General features: G+C 39.0%; 1 pseudogene; it reads left to right on the top strand.

Moving 5' to 3' along the window:
- Positions 1-27,109, top strand: part of LOC140502260 (immunoglobulin alpha-2 heavy chain-like) — a 29,669-nt pseudogene continuing 2,560 nt past the window's right edge.

Raw genomic sequence — 27,109 nt, forward strand, 5'->3', positions numbered from 1 at the left:
CCATCCTACCTAGAAAGCCCTGCCAGGGTCACCAGTATGTCTGTCAGGGTCCTCACTCTTCTTTCCAGTATCTACCTCCTAGGGCTATTGTTTATTCTCCCAAGTATCTGTCCTGTCTACACTGCTTCTTTCCTCTTCCTCACCCTGTGTATGGGACTGAGGCTCTAAATCAGCTTCTAGATGCCTCTATCCCTTTCTCCTCCCTGTTATCTCTTCCCTGGTGGTAGGGTCCTGGAAGCTTAGCTTCTCCTTCTATTAGTTGCTTGACTCTTTCTCCTTGGCAACCTGGGTTGGGATTGGAACCTCTAATTGGAATCTCTGGGCTTCTCATGGAAGTTTTGTGTAGGATTTAATCTTTTTGGTATGTCTTCTGCAGGGTCCTGGTCCAAGGTGCAGGTAGTAGAGACAGGAGGAAGGTGACATCTAAGGGCCAGTCTGTGACCCTGATCTGCAGGGCCTCCGACTTTAACTTCAAGAATTATTCCATGTCTTGTCACTGGTACCCAACTGAGAACCACAGGGAGTTCATGGCTGGCATCAGTCCCAAAACTGGCAGTATCAGACAGTACATCCCAGAATTCAGGGCAGGGCTTTCATCAACAGGAACAACAAGGCCCAAAGTGTGTCCCTGCCCTTGCTCCAGCTGCAAAAGGAAGATAGGTAAATATTACTGCACCAGATTCACTCTTCTAGGGCTCAGGCACAGGCCTTGACACAAATCTGGGATTAGAGCCCCAGATGCTAATACTGTGTTGTGCTCTCTCTCCCTTCCCTTCCCTTCCCAGAAGAGACTCAGGTCTGCTCCTGAATTTCCTGCCTGCAGACCCTCTGCCTCTTCCACTTTACCTTGGGTCTCTTAGGCTCTCAACAGTGCATTGATCATTTGCTGGCCTGTAAGACCTCATGAATCCTCCTTTTCAAGTTCTTTTAACCTCTAATTTGGACCTAGGAATGGGAAAGGCTCCAAAGGTGCTGTCAAGGATGGAGCCTTCTTTAAACTTGTGTAATAATCTTGTCACCATCAAGTCCTTTGGTGCTTTTTGTACTTCAGACTTTGGTCAGCTCTGCAGTTCAGCATGTTGTGCAAGACTCAGATGAAAGGAATGAATCTGGAGCAAGGAGGAGCACAAGGAGAGAAGCCCAGGGACACTTGATCCCTATCGCTGTGCTTCTCCAGAGCATCTAGGTCTCATGAAGCTCTTCTATCCATCTTCTATACCTCTTCTCCATTTGAATTACAATGGGATTTTTCAAAGCCTGGTTTTTTTTCAGAGCTATATTTGAAGAAAGCAGAAGTTAAAACTGTAAGAAAAAGAGCTAATTATCCCATCTTTAAAAGAAATTGATGAAATAAATAAATAGGAAAGTAAGAAAATGTAGCCACCGAACCACAAGATATCTTGCAAAATACCAGTGACCAAAATTTTTATTTCTTTGGCCAGAGTACCCACGTGTAAGGGTATGACTCCCCATGTGGACAGAAGGACCACATGTGATGAAAAAAGAAGAAAAGAAGAAAATAGTAGCAATTCTCAACATGAATTACAATAACCCAGAAAACAATGGGTGACCTTGTCCTTTTTAAACTAAGACTAGCAGTCAGAAAGACCTGAGTTCAAATGTGACCACAGACACTTACTATCAGTATGACTCTGGGAAATCACTTAATATTTATTTAACAGGGTTTTCTCAGCTGCAAAATGGGGATAATAACAGCCCCTGCCTCCCAGAGCTGTTGTGAGGATCAAATGATATAATCATTTCCATTCACTTGGCACAGTGTCTGGCACATAGTACTATATAAATGTTAGTTGCTACCATCATCATCATCATCATCATCATCATCATCATCATCATCATCATCACCACCACCACCACCACCATGATCATCTGACCCAAGTCTTGCCATACTGTTACTTTCCCAGTCCTGGCTACTATAACTCTTAGTTCAGAGTAAGATTGCACTAACTTTCTTAAGTGCCACACTGAACCTGGGAGTCCATTAAGACTCCAAGATCTATTTTTTCCTCAGGAGAATTTTTCTCTTGTCACACTTTCTCCATCTTATACTTGTGAAGTTGTTATTGTTGGTTTTTTTTTTTTGGAACTCAAGTATATGGCTCTACATTTATCCCATTCAATTCCCTGTATTAGCTTTTGTTTGATAGTATGACTTGTCTAGATCTTTTTAGATCCTAACTCATCAAGAATATTAGTTTCAAATATATTCTTCATATCTAAATTAGGGAGAGTTAAAAAGTAGAAAGAATATTATGGATCCATTTCTCTAATGAATTTTGATTCAAAAATTTTAAATAAAATATTAGAAAAGAGACTACATCAATATAACATAAAGACAATATACTATGCCCAGGCTGGATTTATATGAAGAATGCAGGACAGGCTCCATATTAGGAAAAATTATGAACGTAACCCACCATATCAATGACAAAACAATAAAAATTATATAATTACTTCAATGGATGCAGAAAGATCTTCTAACAAACTATAAGACCCAATTGCTGTTGAAAACACTAAAAAGCATGGAAACATATGGAGCTTTCTTTAAAGTGATAAGCACTATCTAAAACCAAGAGCCAGCATTATATATCATGGGGATAAGCCAGAAGCTTTTCCAGTAAAAAGGTAGCCATGTAAGATATCCATCATCACAATTACTGTTCAATATTTTGTTGATTACTCTGGCAGAAGCTAAGAAGAAGCCAGCATCTTACAGCAAAATGAACTCAAAATAGGTATATACTTTAGATAAAAAAGGTGACATCATAATAAAATTAGTGGAACATGGAAGAATTTTCCTTTCAGACTATGTGTAAAGGAAGAATTCATGACCAAATAAGAGAGAGAGGTTCACATGCGGTAAAATGAGATAATTTTGATTGTATATAATTAAAAAGTTTTGCACAAAGAAAACTAACATAACTAAAATTGGAAAAAAAATCAGGAAACTGGGGGGAAACATTTGCAGTAAGTTTTTCTAACAAAGAGTTAATTTCTAAGCTATTTAGAGAACCAAGTCAAATTTACAAGAAAAAGCTTCTTTCTCCAATTAAATAATGATCAAAGTATATGAATAGATAATTTTCAGAGAAAGAGATCCAAACCATCAATTGCCATATGAAAAATGCACTAAATCACTCATATTTGGAGAAATGCAAGTAAAAACAACTCTGATTTACCACTCCAAGTTACCCCTCCAAATATATTAGATTAGTTAAGATGACAAAAAGGAAAATGACAAATGCTGAAGAGGCTGTGGGAAAACAGGTACACTATGTACTGTTGATTGGATTGTAAACTAGTTTAACCATTCTGGAAACCCTTTTGAACTAAACCCCCCAAACTGTTCTACTCTATATACCCTCTATCAATACTGCTACTAGGTCTATATCCCAAAGAGACCAAAGAAAGAAGAAAAGCACTCATTATGTTAAAAAGTTTTTATAGTAGCTGTTTTTATGGTGCTGATAGAAAATTGGAAAGTAAGAAGATGCCCATAAATTGAAGAATGTTTTAACAAGCTATGGTATATGAATACAATGGAATACTATTGTACTGTAAGAAATGATAAAGGGGACAATTCCAAAAGACTCATGATGGAAAGTGCTATCCATATCCAAAGAAAGAACTATGGAATCTGAATGCAGACTGAAGCATACTATTTTCATTTTTTTCATGGTTTTCCCCTTTTACTCTGTTTTGTCTTTCAAAACATCACTAATTGGAAAGATGTTTAATATGATTGCACATGTATAAAAGATATCAGATTGCTTGCTGTCTTGAGGAGGAAGAAAAATTTGAAACTCAAAATTACAAAAAATTAATATTAAAAACTATCTTTATATGTAATTGGAAAAAAAACTATTTACAAAAAAAAGAAGTGATGAATGGGATGGTTTCAGGAAAAACCTGGGAAGACTTGTATGAACTAATGCAGAGTGAATACAATAATAATAGCAGTATTGTAAAGAAAATCAACTTTGAAAGACTTAGTAACTTTGATCAACACAGTGGCCAATCACAATTCCAAAGGACTTACGACAAAACATATTGTCCCCCTTCAGAGGTGGACAGACAGAGAGTTGATTGACTCAGTGCAAATTTGAGCATATTTTCTTCTCTCCCTATCGCCCTTCTTGATCTAACAACCACATCTAACAGTAATGACTGTTATGACAATAACAGTAATGACAACAATGACAGTAATGACAACATTCTAATTTCTATCCAAGGAAAACATGGAGGTACATTTCCTTACATGTTCTACAGAGCCGGAATTACTCATTATAACTACATAGTGCTTGACTTTATTTTTAGCATTATTTTCATTTAAATTATTGTGCAGTTTTATACATTGTTTTCTCATTGCTGCTCATTTCATGCTTCAGTAGTTCATTCCTAAGATATATGTCTTTCCATTTTCTTCTGAATTCCTCATATTTTTTTCTAGTGACCATAATAATCCATTGTCATATATCATAATTTGTACAGTTATTCCCCAGCTGACCAGCACACACTTTGTTTCCAATTTTTGTTTTTGTGGGGGTTTTTTGCTACCACAAAAAATGCTGCTGTGAATACTTTGTTATATATGGTATCATTTCTATCTTTGTCCTTTTGGGAATGTATGTCCAACAGTGGACTATCTTCCAGGTAAGGAACATAAACAGTTTAATGACTTTTCTTGCCTAATTCCAAGTAAGTTGGAGAAATTCTCAGCTCCACCATGTTTCAGTGTTGCACTCTTCCTTTAGCCCTTCCAACACTAGCTATATTTTTCTTTAGTGATCTTTGCTAATTTTCTGGGCATGAGGTAAAATCGCAGTATCGTGTTAATTAGTATTGCTCTTTTTATTAGTGATTTGAAGCTGTCCCTTTGTTTATTCGTATTTTTTCCTACAGTTTTAAAAAATGATCTAGGACAGATTTTTGTTAAGATACAAAGGACTCACAGCATGCATGAACAAGTGTAGGAAAAAAACCCCATGATGATATTTCATTATATACCTTCCATGAGGTAAAGATACTTTCCAATTACCTCATATTACCTATTTCCCTCAGACCTGCTTGTGTTTGTCCTTCATTCTTGGAGAAGACCACGGCATCAGCATGATGACATGACTTGCAATTGACTTTGATTTGAGTGAGGGAGGGCTGTGCAAGGTCACCAACCTCACTTTCTTCTCTTGAGTCATCTGGGTCCAGTGGCATGACAGTCATCAGAAAGACTGGAGATGGCCCAAGATGCAGTGTGGGACCCTGGCTCTTTCAGGCTTAGGTCTTATCACAATCTTATATGAGTGAGATATGCCAATTCAATGAACTGGCTTCTTTAAGTTACTCAAGGAACGGTCCCTTTAATTAAAAAAAAATCAAACTGGGAGGGAAGACCCTCAGGGTTCCTGGTTAAAAACAAAACAATTACAAACAATTTAGTTATTACATCCACTCTTTGCTAGGTGAGTGGGGACTTGTTCAGTCTTTGAGTTCTAGAGTGAATAGGCTTGATCTTTGAGCAATAAATGCAGCCAGTAAACCCAGAGGAAAAAAGGCAGCTTTTGATCATGGAGTTAACTTCCTCTGGGCAGAATACCAGAGAACAGGAGAGGAGAGGAGAGACCTCAGAACTGCGCCAGATGAGCAGCTCACAGTGAAATCATGGAATTTGGTAGATCCAAAACTCCTGGATCCTCATGTTAGAGCTTCAGCCTTTCACCTACAGAATGATCCTGTTAGCAGTCTTCTTCCTCCTCTCAAAAGTGTGCTGTTAAAAGTGTGCACTCCCTTTGGGTGGTTGGTGTCCAGCTCTTAGAACTGAGGAAACCTTAGCACTCTGAGGACCCTTGAAATCAGAATTACCCATGAAGTAACTCCTAAAATGGAATGTCTGTTATTATAGTTTCTACTCTCTGCCCGGTTCTCAGAAAAGGAGAAAGAAAGAATAGCAGAGGTAAGCAGAGCAGGCTTAGAGGGGGAATAATTCCTCTCTCATGCTGAATGCATCCCACTGCCATGTGTTCCAACCTCAAGTTGCTTTTGCAATTCTTTTTGCAGAAGGTTTTGTGTATGGTGGTGGTAGATAAAATGCTTCCCTTCCCCACTGTCCCATATGTGCACTAGTCTGGGAGTCCAAAGGAGAAAAAATAAACAAAAATAATCCCTCCTCATAGCTTTCAGCTGAAGCTACTCAGAGTTAATAAAGTCCTTAGGAAAAAATCAGTGTTTACTATGGTACTTCATAACCCTCTTGACCATGACAATGTGTTTGGGGAGCAGTAACATGCGTACCCACTCAAAGAACAGGTGAATTGTCTGTTCAGCCTGTGTATCCTCTGAAAGAACCTATGCAACTTTTGTGACAGGCTTATCCATCTTCATTTTTTAAAAGTTTATTTATTTATTTTTAGTTTTCAACATTCATTTTCACAAAATTTTGAGTTCCAAATTTTCTCCCCATCTCTTCCCTCCTCCATCCTTAAATACTGTGCATTCTGTTTACTCCTTCCCCCTATCTGCCCTCCCTTCTATCACACCCCTCCATTCCCTTATCATCACCTTCTCTCTTTTCTTATGGGGCAAGATGGATTTCTATAGCCCATTACCTGTATTTCTTATTTCCCAGTTGCATGCAAAAACAGTTCTCAACATTTGGTCTTAAAATTTTGAGTTCCGACTTCTCTCCCTTCCTCCCTCCCCAACGATCCCAACTGAGAAGGCAAGCAATTCAATATAGAATATATATGTGTAATTTTGCAAAAGACTTCCATAATAGTCATGTTGTATAAGACTAACTATATTTCCCTCCATCCTATGCCATCCCCCATTTATTCTATTCTCTCTTTTGACCCTGTTCCTCTCATAAGCGTTTACTTCTAATTGCTCCATCATCCCATTTGCCCTCCCTTCTATCATCTCCCCCTACCCCCTTCATCCCCTTCTCCCCCACTTTCCTGTAGTGCTTCCCTTAATTCTTGTTTGAAAAGTCAAATTTTCTATTCATCTCTGGTCTTTTCATCAAGAATGCTTGAAAGTTCTCTATTTCATTGAATGACCATTCCCCCCCCCTGAAATATTGTACTCAGTTTTGCTGGGTAGTTGATTCCTGGTTTTAATCATAGTTCTTTTGACTTCTGAAATATCATTCCAAGTCCTCCAGTCCCTTAATGTTGAAGCTGCTAGGTCTTGTGTTTTCCTGATTGTATTTGCACAATACTCCAATTGTTTCTTTCTACTTACTTGAAATATTTTTTCCTTGAACTGGAAACTCTTGCATATTGCTACAATATTCCTAGAAGTTTCTCTTTTTTTATCTGTTTCAGGAGGTGATTGGTGGATTCTTTCAATCTTTATTTTAGCCTCTGGTTCTAGAATATCAGGGTAGTTTTCCTTGAAAATTTCATGAAACATGATGTCTAGGTTCTTTTCTTCATCATGGCTTTTAGATTGTCCCATAATTTTAAAATTTTCCCTCCTGTTTCTATTTTTCAGGTCAGTTGTTTTTCCAGTGACATATTTCACATTGTCTTCTATTTTGTCATTCTTTTGGTTTTGATTTGCAATTTTTTGGTTTCTCATAAAGCCATTAGCTTCCATCTGCTCCATTTTAATTTTTAAAGAACTATTTTCTTCAATGAGATTTTGAACCTTCTTTTCCATTTGGCTAATTCTGCTTTTTAAAGCATTCTTCTCTTCGTTGTTTTTTTGGACCTCTTTTGCCAATTGAGTTAGAATATTTTTAAAGGTGCTATTTTCTTCAACATTTTTTTCTGAGTCTCCTTTAGCAAGCTGTTGACTCACTATTCGTGATTTTTTTTGCATTTCTTTCATTTATATTTCTAATTTTTCCTCCACCTCTCTTACTTCATTTTCAAAATCCTTTTTGAGCTCTTCCATGACCTGAGACCATTGCATTTTTATTTTGCATGTTTTGGATGCAGAAGCCTTGACTTTTAGGTCTTCCTCTGATGATGTGGATTGTTCTTTCTCATCTGAAAGGATGGAAGAAAATACCTGTTCGCCAAGAAAGTAGCCTTGTATAGTGTTATTTTCTTCCCCCTTTTTGGGCATTTTACCAGCAAGTTACTTGACTTTTTAGTCCTTTGTCAAGAGGAGGGTATACTCTGGGGAACTGTAAGTTCTCAGTTTCTCCAAGGTGGCAAAATCAAAGGAGAGGAGTTGATTCCTTTCTTGGCCTGTGCTCTTGTCTGTGAGCCACCACAAACCCTCTGTTTTGCCCAGGATCTGCCAGTAGGATTCCCTCTCCAGAGCCTCCACCAGCTCCACCAGGCCAGCCAGCACTCCTCCTGACCCCAGGACTGCCACTCAGGGCTGAGATCCAGATTAGCCAAGTGATTCCTCCAGGGGCTTAAGCTTGAGGTCTTCTAAAATGGATGCTGTGCAGCAGCATCTGCTGCCACCCTGGGGCATCTATCCCCTTTTCTCTATCACCATTTCTACCTCATAACACAAGTACTTAAAGCTAAACACCTATACCATAGTACTTGGTCAATTTTTGCAAAAGTTCCACATGGAGCTGAGAAACATGCATATTGTTTTGCTATCTCATTAGAAAACACTATAAATCTTTTAAGTTTAGCTTCTCCAGTAATTTCTTCAGTTCTATATTGCCTTTTTTGTTTATATTTTTGTTACACTTATCCAAAACTTACAGAAGGACATTAAAATCTCTTGTCACTATTGTGCTGTTATCTATGTTTTCTTGAAGTTCAAATAAAATTTTCTTAGTGAATACAGATACTAGAATATTTGGAGTAAATACAAGTTTGTTACTGAGATTTATTTATTTGCCATCTATGGTTCCTTTAAGCACAGTATAATTTCCTTGTTTATTCCTGTTAAATTTTTTTGTATGTTTGTTTTTGCTTTGTCTGATAGCATGATGATGAATCCTGCTTTATTAGGATTCACTTGATGAATAGTAAGTTTTTCCATCCCTTCAATTTAGTTTGTGTTGCCTAGAGGTCAAACACCTAGTAAGTCTGAAGTCAGATTTGAACTAAGGAGGAGGAATCTTCCTGACTCCAGGCTCAATATTCTATCCACTGGGCCTCTAGTTGCTCAGGTGTAGAATAGTTTTATGTTATTCAAATGACCTTTCCTTTGTATTTGAGAAACAATCTCCTCACTATTTTTGGAACTTGTTGTTTCTGAATTTCTGAATGCTAGAGTAGAAGAGACAACCAAGCTTAACCCTTCCATATTCCCCTCCAAATAACCTCAAAATAACATGTCTTATTGACTATTGGAGCAGTGGAGCCAGCAAAAAGTTGGGGTAAGACATAATTTCAGCCCAAAACACCTTAGGATGTGGGAAGAAGTTTGTGACCTCAGGTTGGGAGCCAGCCTGGAGCACATATGTAGAAGCATCAGTGGTGGACCTTGGAGATGACTGTGATAGTGTCAGCAGAAATTCAGGAACTCTCAGCCCAGACATGGTAAGGGGATTGGATAAATCATCAGAAAAAGCTTTCAGAGTACATTCAGTCAACACTGGGTACGGGATTAGGCTCTGTATGTTAACTCAATTGCCCATATGCAGTTCTGTTTTGCAGTTTTAGGGTGGAGTAGAGCACTTGTGGTCGGTCACAAGGGAGCAGAAATTTTGGTCACAGTTCCAGGCAGAGAGAAACATTAGTGCTTGTGGCTGCAGAAAAAGAGGAGCCTTTCCTGAGTAAAAATCAGAGCACAGATCAGGAGAGCTATGACCACACTTCTCCCAGATTAACACCACCTTGGAAGTGCCAAAAACATCCAGATCCCCAGAACTAGTTCTGAAAATAGCAACACAGAAAATGCCTGAAGTTTAGAACAGTACCTCCCCACCCCAAAATGAATAGAGCTCAACTTTAATAACATAAGGTTCTAAGTAAACAAATAGTCTGGAGAAATGAGGAAACAATAACAACAACAATAACAAGAAAATCTGACCATAAAAAGCTACTGTGGTGGTCGGAAAAATAAAGGCACCACAGCAATGTTAAAACAACTACAAGCAAAGCCTCAAAGAAAAATGCAAATAGGACACAAACCTCAAAATAATTCCTGGAAAAACTAAAGAAAGAGTCATAGAAGAAAAATTGGGAAAGAAATAAAAGTGATGCAAGAACATTTTGAAAAGAGAATTATCAACTTGATAAAAGAGACACCAAAAATACTGAAGAAAATAACACATTAAAAAACAGAATTGTCCAAGTGGTAAAAGAGGCCCAAAAATTCCCTGAAGAAAAGAACACTTTCAAAAGCAGAATTGGTCAAATGACAAAATGGGTGCAAAACCTCACTGAAGAAAATAATTCGTAAAAAACAGAAATGAGCAAGTAGATATTAATTACTCATTGAAACATCAAGAAACAATAAAACAGAATAAAAAAGAATGAAAAAATAGAAAAAAATGATACATCTCATTGAAAGAAAATTAACCTGGAAATGAGATTTAGGAGAGATAATTTAAGAATACTGGACTTCCTGAAAGGCACAATCAATGAAAGTCCCTAGACATAATATTTGAAGAAATTTGAAAGGAAAACCATCTTAATATCTTTTATCCTGATGCTCAGATATAAATTGGAAACACCCACCTCCTGAAAGAAGTCCCCAAATGAAAACTCCCAAGAATATTGTAGTCAAATTCCAGTCTCCCCAGGTCAAGGAGAAAACAGTGCAAGCAGTCAGAAAGAAATGATTCAAATGTCATAGAAAGAAAGTCAAGATCACGCAAGATTCAGCAGTTTCCATGTTAAAGGAGTGGAGGGATTGGGATATGATATTCTAGATGACAAAGGAACTAGAATTACTATCACGATTAACTTACCCAGCTAAACTGACTGCAATCCTTCAGGAGGTAAAATAGATATTTAATGAAATAGAGAGCATTAGCTCTGTTACACAACAGATAAACCGTATGTGAATGGTTTTTCATGTCTTTTCTTCACTGCCCCCTTATTTTTATTCAATAGCTTGCAGTGGTTCCAGACGCTAATACCACGCTCCTGGATTTTTTGAACAGAACCCAAAGGGTGGTATCATTCACTTTCAGAAACATTTACCCAAAGCCTCCAAGAAAAATATGAATTGGTTTCAGGCCATGGAAGAGCCCAAAGAGAATTTAGAAAATAAAGTAAGAGAGGTAGAGGAAAAGTTGGGAAAAGAAATAAGAGTGATGCAAGAAAATCATGGGACAAAGTGAACAGTTTGGTATAGGAGACGCCAACAATTACTGGAAAAAGTGACACCTTAAAAACAGAGCAAATGGTAAAAGAGGTTCAAAAAGCTAATGAGAAGAAGAGTGCCAAATGTAGTGGCAAAATGTAAAAGGAGGTCCAAAATCTCACCGAAGAAAGTAATTCCTTAAAAATTAGAATGAAGCAAATAGAAAGTAATGACTTTATGAGAAATCAAGAAACAATAAGACAAAATCAAAAGAATGAAAAAAATCGAAGATAATGTGAAATATCTCATTGGAAAAATGATTGACCTGCAAAATAGATCCAGGACAGATAACTTAGAATTATTGGACTGCCTGAAAGCCATGATCAAAAAAAGAGCCAAAAAATTATTTCAAAAAATTATCACGGTACCCAAAGGGCTATGAGACTATGCATACCCTTTGATCCAGCAATATCATTACTAAGTGTGCATTCCAAAGAGGTCATAAGTAAAGAAAAGTGCTCATATGTACAAAAATATTTATAGCAGCTCTTTTTGTGATGGCTAAGAATTGGAAATTAAGGGCATTCCCATCATTTAGGGAATAGATAAACAAGCTGTGGTATATGAATGGAATGGAATACTACTGTTCCATAAGAAATGGTGGTCAGGTGGATTTCAGAAAACCTGGAAAGTATTGATGCTAAGTGAAGTGAGCAGAACCAGGACACCATTGTACACAGTAACAGCAACATTGTTTGGTGAATGACTTTGTTAGACTTAGCTCTTCTTAGTAATACAGTGTTAAGATCACTTCAAAACACTCACAATGGAAAATACTATCCACATCCAGAGAATGAACTGTGGAGTCTGAATGCAAATTGAAGGATACAATTTTCTCTCTTTGTTTCTTTCTCATGGTTTTTCTATTTTGCATTCATTCTTGTTTCACAACATGATTAATGTGGAAATTTGTTTAATATGATTGTGCAGGTATAGCCTACAACAAATTGCATGCCATCTTGGGGAGGGAGAGAAAAGATAGAATTCAAAATGTTATAAAAGTGAATATTGAAAGTTGAAAATCAATCAATCAATTAATTAATTGTTAAACATTACATAATTTATTTATTTTTCAGTTCTCAACATCCACTTCCACAAGAATTTGAATTCAAAATTTTCTCCCCATCTCTTCTCTCCTTCCCCTCAATGACATTATGTACCCCTTACACCCCTTCCTCCAGTCTGTTCTCCCTTCCATTACCCACCCTTCTTCCATCCCCCTTCCTCTCTATTTTCCTGTAGGGCAAAATAGATTTCAATAGTCCATTGCCTGTATAGCTTAATTTCTAGTTGCATGCAAAACAATTTTTAACATTCACTATTCATTATTAAAGCTTTGAGTTCCATATTTTCTCCCTCCTTCCCCACCCACCATCACTGAGAAAACAAGCAATTGTATATACACAATACATGTGTGACAATGAAAAACACTTCCATAATAGTTATGTTATAAAAGACTAACCACATTTCCCTCGGTCCTGTCCTGTCCTCAATTCATTCCATTCTTTCTCTTGACCTGTCCTCCTACAATAATGTTTGCTTCTGACTATCTCTTTCCCCAATTTGTTGTTCCTTCTATCTTCCCTCTCCTATCCCCTTCCCCCATGCCTTCTTGAAGGGTAAAATAGATTTCCATATCCAATTAAGTGTGTGTTATTCCTCCTTAAGCCAAATTCCATGAGAATAAGGCTCAGTTAGTTCCTTTCATCTCTCCCTTCTTCTCCTCCATTGCAAAAGCTCTTTCTTCTCTCTTTCATGTGAAGTGATTTGCAACATTCTACCCTTCTCTTTCTCTTACTCCTTGTACGTTACATTCAACAGTAAATTTTTTTTAGTATTTTCCTTCTGTGACCTCTGTCCACGTGTGTATATATATGTATAGACACATACATACATGCACCCATGTACATATACATACCTACACATATATAGTATACATATACACAGCAATACACACCTACATATATGTATGCATATATGTATGTACACACAGAGACACACAGACACATATATACATATGTATATTCCCTCTAACTACCCTAAAACTGAAAAATTTCTCATGAATTATCTATAGCATCTTCTCATATAGGAATGTAAACACCTCATATAGGAATGTAAAACTTCCTTAAGGTTTTTCTTTCCTGTTTATCTTTTCATGTTTCTTTTGCTTCTTGTATTTGGAAATCAAATTTTCTATTCAGCTCTGGTTTTTTCAACAAGAATGCTTGGAAGTCTTCTGTTTCTTTGAAATTCCATTTTTTCCCCTGAAGTATTATACTCAGTTTTGCTGGGTAGGTGATTCTTGGTTTTAATCCAAGCTCCTTTGACCTCTGGAATATCGTATTCCAAGTCCTTCAATCCCTTAGTGTAGAAGCTGCTAAATTTTGTGTTATCCTGCTTGCATTTCCACAATACTCTAATTGCTTCTTTCTGGCTGCTTGTAATATTTTCTCCTTGACCTGGGAATTCTGGAGTTTGGTTAAAATATTCATAGGAGTTTTCCTTTTGGAATCTCTTTCAGGAAGTGATCAGCAAATTTTTTCCATTTCTATTTCATCCTCTGGTTCTAGAATATCAGGACAGTTTTCCTTGATTACTTCTTGGAAGGTGATAGCTTGGCTCTTTTTTTTGATTATGATTTTCAGGTAAGCCAGTAATTTTAAAATTATCTTTCCTGGATCTATTTTCCAGGTCATTTGCTTTTCAGTGAGATATTTCACATTGTCTTCTATTTTTCCATTCTTTTGGTTTTGTTTGACAATTTCTTGATTTCTCATAGTCATTAGCTTGCATCTGCTCCATTCTAATTTTTAAAGAACTCTTTTCTTCAATGAGCTTTTAAACCTTCTTTTCCATTTGGCCAATTCTACTTTTTAAAGCATCCTTCTCCTGATTGACTTTTTGGATCTCTTTCTGCCATGTGGGTTAGTCTATTTTTATAGGTGTTATTTTCTTCAGCATTTTTTTTGGTTTTCCTCTGGCAAACTATTGAGTCACGTTTCATGATTTTCTTGCATTGCTCTCATTTTTCTTCCCAATTTTTCCTTTATCTCTCTTACTTGATTTTCAAAATTCTTTTTGAGCTGTTCCATGGGCTGAGACCATTGCATATGTTTTTTTGGCGGTTTTGGATGTAAAAGCCTTGACTTTGATGCATTTCTCTGATGGTGTGCTTTATTCTTCCTCATCTGAAACAATGGCAGAAAATACCTTTTAACCAAGAAAGTAACCTTCTACAGTCTAAATTTCCCTCCTCTTTTTTGGGGGGGAATTTTTCAGTCAGTTAATTGACTTTTGAATTCTTTGTCAAGTGGAGGGTATACTCTAGGGACTTGTAAGTTCTCAGTTCCTCCAAGGTGGCACGATCAAGGGAGAGGTATTTGCTCCTCTCTTGACCTATGCATTGATCTGTGAGCAACCACAAGCACTCTTTTCTGCCCAGGATCTGCCAGTGGGATTCCCTTTCCACCACACCAGTACTCCTCCTCAGCTGAGGACTACTACTCAGAACTCAGACCCAGATCAGCTGCTCGAATCGCCTGCTTCATTTTACCAAGTGCCCCAAAAGTGGATGCTGCTGTCACTCTGGAGGCAGAGCTCAGATCAGATGCCCCTCTCACCCAGGTGAAAGAGATTTCTTACTGACATTTGAAGTTGTCTTTAGTGTTTTTGGGTTGAGAAATCTCAGAACTGCAGCTGCTACGTGTGATTCCACACCCTGAAGTCTGCTCCAGTTTTGTCCATGTATGGCCAAGGTTGGGCTGCACTCTGCTCCAAGCCTAATGTGGTAGACATTTCCTGTTGGCCTTCCAGGTTGTTTTGGGCTGGACATCTCTCTGTCATTTTTTGCCTTCTGTTGCTCTGGAATTTGTTTAGCATCATTTTTTATATGCATTTTATGGGCTATGGGGGAGAGATAGAGCAGATCAATTCTTCTAGTCTGACATTTGGACTGCACTCTTGAAGCATAGTTTTAAAACTTTCTTTTTCTTGTTTTTTTAAAAAACATGGCTAATATGTTTTGCATGACTTCCTATGTATAAGTTACGTAATATAGTTTGTCTTCTTAATGTGTGGGGGAGTGGTAGGAAGATTAGAGAAAATTTGCAAGTCAAAATTTAAGAAGATAATGTTTATAAAGAAAATCAATAAGTTATAAAAAAGGTACCAATAAAAAATTTTTAGAAGAGGTCCCAAATGAGAATTATATCATCATATGAATTCCTGATGATTTAGAATTCATCAAAATGGAATTGGAAAACCCTTCTGGAATGCTCCATGGAAGTGTGTAGATAGAGTCTCACAAGGAGCATCAGAGTCCCTTCAGTAGTTCCCTGAAATATTTCCAAACTCCTTTGGAAGATTAATTGGCTTAAATGTTCCCAAACTCCATGGGGAGATACATAATTGCAAATATCCCCAAATCCTCTACCCCTTGAGACATTGGTCAGCCATAGTTTGGAGAGGTATTCAGCAGGTCCAGAAGAGACATGTAGAGTAGTCATCTCTGGGCCATCATATTTGATTGTTGAATTTCTCCATTCCTTCTTGACTATTGTTCAGTCTATCATCAGATTCCCCCAATGGATCCCAGGGTGCTTTCCCTTTCAAGTCTTATCTTGTGTTACCTGGCTTAGCCTGGGGATAAATCAATCAATCTCATGCAATTGAGTTGGTAAGAACAAAGAGTAACAAGTCTTTAATGTAGTCATCCCAGAAGTCCTTGATCTGAGGCTTTGCAAAAGTGAAGCCCTTCCTAAATGTCTAGCATCCCTGGATTCTTGCTGTCAAGTTGATCTAGGACAGGGATGGGAAAACTGTGACCTTAGTTAATTTTCAAATTAACATAATTTTCATTTTTTGAAATTATTAAATACATAGTAGTTAGATTTTTTACAAAATAATGTATATTTTTAAATTATATCTAATTGAAAAATTTTAAATGCAGCCTTATTTGATTATATCTAAATGAATAGCATGAAAAGACTCTCCATGCCTGATACAGGATGTACATACAGAGGTCCCTCACACTTACCTAAAGACTTTTCACTGAGCTTCATGACCTTGATGAGTTCTCACAGGCTCAACTCCAGGAATTCTAATCTCATTTCCTGTCACCCTCATGTTCCTGCATCCTTCTTAAGGACCATTCTCTGAAAAGAAGGGGTTTATGTTCTTCCTGTGTCACCATGAGAAAATTTTGGCCCTGAAACAGAAGTGACTGTTTTGCCATGTAAGTTTCCATGTTTTCAAGGAAAGTGTACAGGGGTAAGGAAAACTTGACATTCCATTAGACCCCAAGATGGCTACAAGGATGTGTATGTGTGTGCATGTGTGTGTATGTGTGTGTGTATGTGTGTGTGTGTTGTGTGTATGTGTGTGGCTTTGTGTTGGATTAATGGTTCCAGTCATCCTATGTCCTGAGTAGTGGTGATGCATTTCTGTGTCTAACACTATTTTCAAATAGACCCTCTCTCTTGCCCACTCCAGAAACCCTAATCCTGCCAATCTTCCCATACCCATGAACCTGTATCTCCCTAGCCTTGGGAATCTTCTGACCCTAAGAACCTTTGATAATATGGGAAGTCTCTGGACCCAGGGACAATCCTGATGAATCCAGGACTGACCTTGACCCCTGTGATTCCCTATATCCCACCAATAGCATTGGCCTTTCCTGAAGTCCTAGGTCCTTTGTCCCCCATATCCTTCCCTACCTAGGTTAGTAGTAGAGATGGAGAGATGGGTTAGGTTGGTTATGAGGGAGTTTAGGGGAATCAAAGCTCTGAGGATGGACTGCCCCTACTTACACTACCTCCATCTCTGATTCATTCAGTGGAATAGATGGTGCTGGAGGAGTTGGGGGAGGCTCCTCCCAAGTTGGAAAGACCCTGAACCTCAAATGCCAAACTTCATGTTTCCAGTTCAAGATAAGGAAACTTCTCTGGTATCTTTGAGCCCATAACCATGCTCCACTGTGACTGACCAATCTCAACAGCAGTTCTACAGATGCTGCTGGAGACAGACTCACCACCTCCAGGGAAAACACTGGCAGGCATATTTTCTTACAAATTGGGGGCATGGGGCTCAGAGATTCTGGCCAATAGCCTTGTGCAAGGAGAATGGGCAATGGAGATGTCACAGACAAGTTGTTCTTTGGTTGTGGTGTAGATGTGGCTGTGGAGCCTGCTGAGTGCCTCTACTATCTCAGTCCTAAGAAAATCCAAAGACTTTAGGTCACACAGTCAGTCAGTGTTGGGTCTAGAGCAGAAACAGGGTTCCCCATCTCCCAGTCCCTTCTCTCCACCACAGTGTACTCTGTGACCATGCAAAGCTAACATTCCCACTCTGATGTCAAATCCCTGGGGATGGGTTATGGTAGGTCATTAAAGGACATTGGGGGTCATATCATAATAAAATCCATGGATTTGGGATACTCAGCAATGAAACCCTGATAGTTATCAACATCAGTGACTACCAGGAGTTGGGAAGGGGAAAGGAGACTGTGGTCTCTGGGGCAGCCCAGACATATGAGTTGGGGATGTGTAAACCAGACTATGAATGAGTTTTGGGGCAGGAAATGGGTCTGAGGTTTGTTTTTTATAGTTACTTGGGCAATGAATCTATTCCCTACATATAGGCTCAGGCTAACATGAAGAGGGGGCAGGAAATATGGGGCTAAAAGTTGTTTTTCACAATTATATGTTAGTCATATGTGTTTCCTTCCCACATCTGGGTTAAGTCCAGATAAAGGACAGGAAGATTTCATTTGATTGCAGGATCTCAAGGCCCCTGTCACCCAGCATGCTCTTGGTGAGGGATCAGGATTCTGTGGCCTGCCTCATCAGGAACTTCTACCCCAAGGAACTTCGTGTGTCTCTGGCCTCCCCTGGGGCTTTCATCATAGCTCAGACTCTTACTCTAATTCCCTTGGTCAGTGGCACCTACAGTGGTGTACAGATTGGCAGGGTTGGTGAGAATGATACAGTGCCCTGCTCAGTGAAACACCTTGGGAAAGAGACACATGTATTCCACTGGCCAGGTATGATTAACCTCTGGCTGATGGAGATTGGGGGGATGGAGGTAGAAAACAGGAATGCTTCAGTTTAAGAAGGGACATTCTGGGTTTACTGAAGGACAGGGATGTAAGCTATGTCTGAATAGTGGCATTACAGGGTGCTAAGTAAAATTTTAAGCTAGGGAAAAGGGTCCTGTAATTGGAATGTGGGTCCTGGAAATGGAATGTGAGTCCTAGAATGGAAAGGAGTATCCTAGAAAAAGGGGTCATAATACTAGAGATAAGAATCCTGATCTGGGGACTAAGTCTTGGATTGAAGGGGAACAACTAGGATCAAAACATTGTATTAGGCTGGAGAGGTGGTTCCTGACATGAGGGGGCTATGCACTGGGGAGGCCAGTCCTGGGCTCACTGAGGATCAGAGTTGTGTCTGAGGATATGTTTCTATCTTCAGATCATACTGCGCCAGACCCTGGGAGTACCTCTGAGCAAAAACTGCCTTGTCTTGAGCAGGATCTTATGGCTGAGTTAAACATTCATGGTGAAAAATATAGAGCTAATGAGACTGAACTTGAGAGCCTCATAGGAAAGAAAAATGCAACAGTGACCAGAAGGGGAAACTGACAAAGACTGAAAGTTACCAAGAGGCAAATTTAGCTTTAATCATGTAAAGAATAAGTTTCTCAATATTAGGACTGTTCAAAAGTGGAACAGGTCTATGAGGAGGCTATGGGACCACTTCATTAAGGCACTTTCAGCAAAGACTGGATGAAACCAGTTAGGGATATGCTGTAGAGGGAATTCCTTCTAGGCACAGGTTGGAGTACTACGCTACCCAGTCCCTTTCTAAGTGAAGTTCTCTGAATCTATGATCCAGTTGGGTCTATGTGTCCTAGTCTGATAATCGGATAGCCCAGGGTTCAGAGTGACAATCAGCCCAGGTATGGAGTGTGTGATGTTTCATGGTTTAGTTGTGTCATAATTCAGGGTTGAAAGTATATAATGTTACCCAAGTCTCAGGAAACTCCATAAACTGAACTGAGCCCGAATGCTCCTTCATAACTCACTCTCTTGATAATTATGCGTCCCAGTGATTGCTCCAAGCATCCTTTCTTTCCTCTCCATACCCTCATCCTCTACAGTTGCAGCAGATATCCTACTTCAAATAGAGCTTGTTATCGTTTCCTTTAAACTTGTTCCTTCAGTTGTTCCATCACTATTTCTGTCACTGTTGCATTCAGCCCATGTTTGAATCATTCAAGTTATTTTGGTTCTTTCACCTCATCCAAATTTTATAACAAATTCAGTATAATCTAACAAATATTAATGAGCACTGACCTTGTGCAAGACATCAGGGATTCAGGGGAAAAAATGAAAAACATTCCTTGCCCTCCAGGAGCTTACATTCTACTGGAGGGCAAGATACCACATATGTACAGATCAGTATATACATGATTATCTGAGGAGGAAAAGAGCACCAATGAATAAGGGGATGAAGAAGGGCTTCATTCTTGAATTGATTCAAGATCTGAGCCTTGAAGGACATTAGGAATTGTAAGAATGGAATTGAGGAGAGAGTGAATTCCAAACTGGGAGGTGGGGCAAGGGTATCTGGGAGATAAAATGCAAGTTTGAAGAACATCAAATAGGAAAGATGATTTGGAACATGGAATATGTGAAGGGGGAACAATGTGCATTAAACATGGAAAAGTGGATTAGAACCAAATTGTGAAAGACTGCGATTCATCCTGGAGTCAATAGCGAGCCATTGAAGATTCTTGAGCGGGGGAAATGACATGGTGAGACTTGTGTTTTAGGAAGATAATTTTGAGAACTGTGTAGAGGATAAATTTGAGAGGGGGACAGACTAGAAGCAGGAAACTAGAAGCAGGAAAATCAATTAGGAGGCTGTTGCCACAGTTTAAGTAAGAAATGATGGGACCCTAAACCAGGATGGTGACTATATGTATGGATAGAAGGGGTTCAAGAAATAGAGAATTGGAAAGACCTGACAACAGACTGGATATGTGGGGTGAAGGAGGAGAACGAAATGAAAATAGTGCTAAGTTGTGAATCTGGATGACTAGAAGGATGGTGGTTCCTTAAAATAAGTGGGAAAATTTAGAGGAAAGGTAGATTTAGGTAGAAAGGTGATGAGTTCCATTTTAGTCATGCTCAGTTTGGAATGCCTAGGATATACCTCATTCAGGGGTGGGGAACCTAAGGCCTTGAGACCACATGTGACCCTCTAGGTCCTCAAAAGTGGCCCTTTGAGTGAATCCAGATTTTACAGAAGAAATCCTATTATTAAGGGAATTTGTTCTATGAAGTTTGGATTCAGTCAAAGGGCCTCACTTGAAGACCTAGAGAGCCACATATGGCTTTGTCCTACTTGGAGTCAGAAGACCTAAATTTGAATCTCATCTATAATACCTATTAGCTAAAAGAACTTTGACAAGTCACTCAAACTGTCTGAGACAGTTTTCTCATTGATAAAATGACAGTAAAAACTATAGTACCTACCTCATGTTGTTTTGGTGAAAATCTCACGAGATTTTGTGTAGATTGTTTTTCAGATCTTATAAGCCCTACATAAATGTTAGCCAGGATTATTGTTTCTACTAATTAAAGTGGGCCCCTAGAATGCATCCTGTCTCCCCTTGACCTTGACCCTTGTCCCCTGCAGAGAGGCCTGGGCAGGGTATCAAGCTGCTCCTCATTGTAATGGAACTGAGACTGCTATGCATGAAGACTCTGGTAATCAATGTCCTCTTCTTCACCATGGCCTTGCTCTTCCAAGGTACCTGTCTAGCTTTAGCCTATCTTTCCATTCCTTCTAGCATCTCTCAGCCCATTAATCTCCTTTCTGTCTTGCCAGGCCTAGAGGCCTAAGGGCTACCCGAGTCTTACCTTACCTATCACAGGTCTTCGGCTGGCCAAACCAGATAAACGTGTGAGAGAAGAGACTTTCCAGAGTCGAACAAAGGTTAGGCTTTATTCAGGGTCTTGGTTACATGTGCAGGGGGAATTCTTCCTCAGGAGAGAGGAATCTCCCAAGAAGGCAAAGATCTTACAGTAAGGGAATGGAAGCGGGAGAGGGGAGAGGGGAGAGAGGGGCCTTCTGTCCTCTAAGGGCCCCTCAGCGCTAAGAGCGCCTTCAGGCTTTCCTGACCCTACTTAAGCTCTCCCGCCACATAGTTTGCACCTGAATACCATGCCTGTTCTCAGCCCTTAGACAACAATAGGTGTGCTCAGACCAGTGATTATTCTCAAGGGTGGGGATACTCTCCCCAGCAAGTTTCCCAGGGAAAGAGGCGGAAATGCACAAGATAGCTCGGTCTCACACCTCAATTCCCTGCTGTTCCCTGGGGGCCTCATGAGAACTCTAAGGTTTAGAAGTCCTCACTTTTACCTGCCCGAGACTGTCCACATGGAACTGAGCTTACACCCCCAACACTGTCTCCTCAGATTCTCCTTTGCACTTCCAGCCACAGCTCATTCTCACCCTTTTTCTCAGTCTCCATTCTGTTTCCTCAGAATCTTCTCTGTCCCTCAGACCCCTCCTTAGTCCCTTTGCTGCACATGTTGTTCATTTCTCACAGAATCCCCTCTAATCTGTGAGAATCTCCCCATGGTTTCCTCCTCACTCACTATGCCCCATTTGCCTTTCAGCCTCCTCTCTGCTGTGGTCTCTTCTTTCTCATCTCAGATATCCAATCACCCTTCTTCAGCTTCACTCAGGCTCTGCTTCACCCTGCTCTCATCTCTGCCCCTTCAGTAACCCCTCCATCTCATTATTTCTCTTTCTTCTTGAGACTTGACCTTGAAGGAAAGGTTAATGGACAGGGCCGTGGTATGGCATCTGACTACTTGACATTTCACTTCTAAGTTCTGTTTCTCCAGGAAGAACTTGAGAAAGAAGTTCTGAGAAGTTGCCACTTGGATTCTGGATCTCTCTGGGGACCCCAGAATGACCTTCACATAAACTCAACATAATTGTCCCAGTTACATGTAATACCCTTTTGACTGCAGACTTCAGTCCTGGGTCCATATTCCTCATGATATAGCTTTCTTCATTTCCTTAGTCCAACAACAAAGAAAAGAAAGGCTTGTCCTGCTCTGAGCTTCTTTGTATCATGGTGGGGTAATCACAGGCAAAGTACACTTGGATGTGACAGCTTAGCCTACTGTGATACCACAGTTTTTCTCTCCCCTCCTTTGTATTGGAAACTTTGTTTGAGGCTGACAAGGGGATGAACTCATGCTATTGGGAACCTGACTATGGGTGCCAACAGGGGTGAGGAGTAAGACCTTGTGAACTAATGGGATGATGAAGATGATGATGACAATAATAATATCTAGTCCTGAGGTTTGCAAAGGGTTTTACAAATATTTTATACTCACAACAATCTTGGGTTATAGGTGCTATTTTTATCTCTACATTTTGAAATTGATGCATACAGACTAGTCCTGGGTCAGACACCTACTAAGTGTCTGAGGCCAGATTTGAAATCATGTATTCCTGTATCTAGGTCAACTACTGTGCCATCTATCTCCCTCTGCAAGCTGCTTGGGGTGGGGATCTGCTGGTGGAAATTGTGCTTCACCATTTTTGCTTGTTTGGCTCATTGTGTCTCTGTCATTGTGCTTCCTCACAGAGTCATTTCAGAGCTAGAAAGTGGTCACAGCTGAGTGGTCATTCACCTGAACCTATATCTGAAAAGGAATTCCCTCTATAACCATCACTAAGCAGTCATCTAATCTCTGCTTAAAGACTTCCATTGAGAGACAGGTTGTTACATGATCAACCAATTCTGGTTTCAGATGGTCCTAAATGTTAAGAATTTTTTTCCTACTATCTAACCTCAAATTTCCACTTGGTATAAAATAATTGAATATCAGTTATGCTGATGCTTCCTAATTCATAGGGTGGCTATGAAGAAGGTGCTTTGGGTAGTAGTAAGCACCCTAGCCCACTCAGGATGGCCTGCTAACACAGGTTCTTTGATCTGCTTTTCTGAAGGAAAGACAACTTCAAAGGGGTCAGCAATCTTACTTTAATTCATGATATAAAAGTAAAGAAGGCAAAGGTTATTCAGAAAATACAAGCAGAAAAGGAAAGAGAAATTAGCACAGAGATCCTATAGACAAGGATGCAACTGTCTAAACAAAGTAATAGATACATAATCACCAGATCAGGGAGTGGCAACATCTGGGTTCTCAAAACCAGGGGGACCCTTAACAATGGATACTCAGAATCTAATCTGGCCAAATGATAAAGACACATCCTTCCCTTGAGTGAGCCCTAAATTAAAATACCAACCTTCCAGTATATATAGTTTTGAACTAATAGACTTAAGAGTCAGAAGGCATCAAAACCCACTTGACTCAGTGCCTAATTAGTTTAGTACCAAAGGTGTGAAAGTCTTCCTGAAATTAAGCTTTTCCATAAGCAAGCTTCCCCTAAGGCAACGTAAATTCCAATGTAATTTTTATAGCATTATTATCTGAAAGGGATGCATTGGATATTTCGTCCTTTCCACATTTGGTTTTGAGGTTTTTATGCCCTAATATATGGTCAATTTTTGTGTGCCATTCACTGCTAAGAAAAAAGATATTTTGTTTTCTATCCTCATTCAGTTTTCTTCAGAAGCTTGTCATTTCTAACTTTTCCAAAATTCTGTTCATCTCATTACCTTCTTTATTGTTTATATTATCCTTGGATTTATCTAGTTTTGAGAGGGGAACGTTAAGGTTCCCCACTCATGTAGTTCCCCACTCGTTCCCCACTCATGTGATTCATTTAACTTCTCTAAAAATGTGGATGCCATGCCACTTGGTTCATATATATTTGGTGTTGATATAGCTTTATTGTTTATGGTACCTTTTAGCAAGGTACAGTTTCCTTTCTTATCTCTTTTAATTAGATCTATTTTTGCTTTTTCTTTGTGTGAAATCAGGATTGCTACCTGGGCTTTTTAATTTTTCTTCAGCCGAAGCATAATAAATTTGACTCCAAACTTTTACCTTTACTCTGTGTGTATGCCTCTGCTTCAGATGTTTTTCTTGTATACAACATATAGTAGGTTTATGGCTTTTCATTCACTCTGCTACCCACTCTTGTTTTATGGGAGAGTTCATGCCATTCACACTAACAATTATGATTACCAATTTTGTATTTCCCTCCATCTTCTTCTCTGCCCCATTTCTACTTTTCTCTCTCCTTTTCCTCTATCCCTCCTCACAAGTATTTTACTTCTGACTACCACCTCCCTCAATCTGCTCTCTCTTTTATTGACCCCTTCCCTTTTCTTTCCCCTTTCCCCTACTACTTCCTTATAGGGTGACAGAGATTTCTATACACAACTGTGTATGTCATTCCCTCTTTGATTCAAATCCAATGAAAGTAAGGTTCAAACAGTGCTTATCTCCCTCTCTTCTTTCCCTCACAGTAATAGGTGTTTTGTGCCTCTTCATGTGATATAATTTAACCTATTGTGTACCCCCTTTCCTCTTCACCCCTTAATTTTTTTTAATAACATCATGTCAAAGTCAACTTATACGCATATCCTCTGTCTATGTAAACCCTTTTTAATTGGCCTAATAAAGATACAGTTCTCAAGAGTTTCAAGTGTCTTCTTCCTGTGTAGGGATGTAAACCATTTAACCTCATTGAATAGCATATTTTTTTTTCTTTTCTGTTTACCTTTTTATGCTTCTCTTGAGTTTTGTATTTGAAGCCTGAATTTTCCCATCAGTTCTGGTCTTTCAACAAGAATGATTGAAAGTTCCCTTTTTCATAGTGTGTCCATCTTTTCACCTGAAAAATCACGTTAAATTTTGCTGAGGAGTTGATTCTTCGTTGTATTCCAAGCCCCTTTGCATCCCAGAATTTCACATTCCAAAAACCCTCCGATTGTTTAATGTAGAAGTTGGTAAGTCCTGTGTAACCCTGACTGTGGCTCCATGATATTTGAATTTTTTTCTGGCTGCTTGCAGTATTTTCTCCATGATAATTCTCTAATTTGTTGATGGTGTTCCTTGTATTATGTGCCTTCCTCTGTCTTTGTCTTAAGAATCTCTGGGTTAGAAGTATAGACTCTTTAATCATTTTCTTAGCATGATTTCAAATTGTTTTCCTCAATACTTGTACCAACATTCAGAACCCCAGCAGTACATCAGCATGGTTATCATTTTACAGCTGCGACAACAGTAGATATTCCTAATTTTTGTCATCTCTTCCAATTCACTAAAGCAATTTAATTTGGAGAAAATTTTACATGTTTAGTCATTTAACATTTCTTGTCTCATATTCTTTGACCACGTACTCATGAAGGAATGGTTCTTAGCCTCATATATTTTTATAGTTCTCTACATATACTGGATATCACACGTTTTGAAAAAAAGATATTTGATGCATTTCCCCCCCGTTGACCACTTCCTTTTTAATTCTGATGATGTTCACTTTATTCAGAAAGACATTTTCAATTCATGTAATAGAGATTGTCTGTTCTAGAGAGAGGTGATCACTTCTCTCTCTCTTTCAGTTATACCTCTGAAAGATACTGGTTATCATTTTAAATATTTAAATATTAATATTTTTATCTAATCCATTAATGATATTGAAATATTAATATTTAACGTTCAGGTCACATATCTATTTTAAGATTTTAGGGTATACAGCGGGATTAGCCTAAGGCATTTTTCTTCAAATTTCTTTCAAGTTAAAGTCATGTCTTCCTGACTCCAATATTTTCTCTATCCACTGCAACACCTTGGCTCCTCAAATGGCTAGCATGTATATAGCACTTTAATGTTTGTAAAGTCCTTGATTACCCCATCATTTGATGAGAGTCAGTAAAGGTGTAGTTTTCATTATTGTAGTCTGAGAAAGATCATGTTTCATTCCTTATCTTCCTAAGACCCAGCTCAGTCGTCACTGCTTCCAAAGAATCCTTCCTAGATCCCCCAGATTAGAATAGCTCTCTCTCTCTCTCATCTCACTGCTTGACTTCTCCTATTCACTCATGATATTCTATCCCGTATCATAGTGCTATCTACCTATCTCTTTGTCTATCTATCTTTAGATCTCTCTCTCTCTCTCTCTCTCTCTCTCTCTCTCTCTCTCTCTCTCTTTCTCTCTCTCTCAGTACTTACCTATCTCTTCCATTGCTGAGAATAAATCCTTTCCTGTAGCAGGTAATAGATAAATATTTGTATTGAGGTTGAATGCTTTGGATAAGCAGCTCATTTTGTCACTGAGTGTCCCCTTCCACCCCCATCTCGTGATCTGGTTTCGATGCTGCTTATTCCCTCAGCCCAGCTCATTATGTGCAGTCACATACAAGAGTTCCCTTTATCAAAGAACATAAACAGGGAACAGAGAGCCATGAGATTTATCTATGAAGAGAATAACCCATGGCACCAGAGATCACCAATCCAAGGTCCCCTCAGAGACTGTCCTTGATAATTCCTTATACAACCACCCTGTTCTTTCACTTTCCCCTTCCCAATAGTCTTTGGCTCTAGCTGATTCCCTCTTACAACAGGGCTGCTGACAGTCCAGCCTCCATCTGAAGATGTCATTTGCCTTTCTTGGCCCAGCTCCACCTACTGGGTGACTTGTCACCACATTCTGTCACCTGACTCAACCCTACCCAATGAACTCCTGCCATTTCAAACTCACTGCCTTGGCTTTCTATACTTTATTTTAAATTTCACTTTAGGCATAATATAGAATCTACCCTCATTTTAGGAGACCTCTTCCAGGTGCCAAGGTAGACAATGTCACAAATACTACGTTTGACCTTACACAAGTCTCCTTCTGTATTTTGGCTGCTTTTT

The sequence above is a fragment of the Notamacropus eugenii genome, chromosome 4 (assembly GCF_028372415.1).
Source record: "Notamacropus eugenii isolate mMacEug1 chromosome 4, mMacEug1.pri_v2, whole genome shotgun sequence".
Taxonomy (NCBI): Eukaryota; Metazoa; Chordata; class Mammalia; order Diprotodontia; family Macropodidae; genus Notamacropus; species Notamacropus eugenii.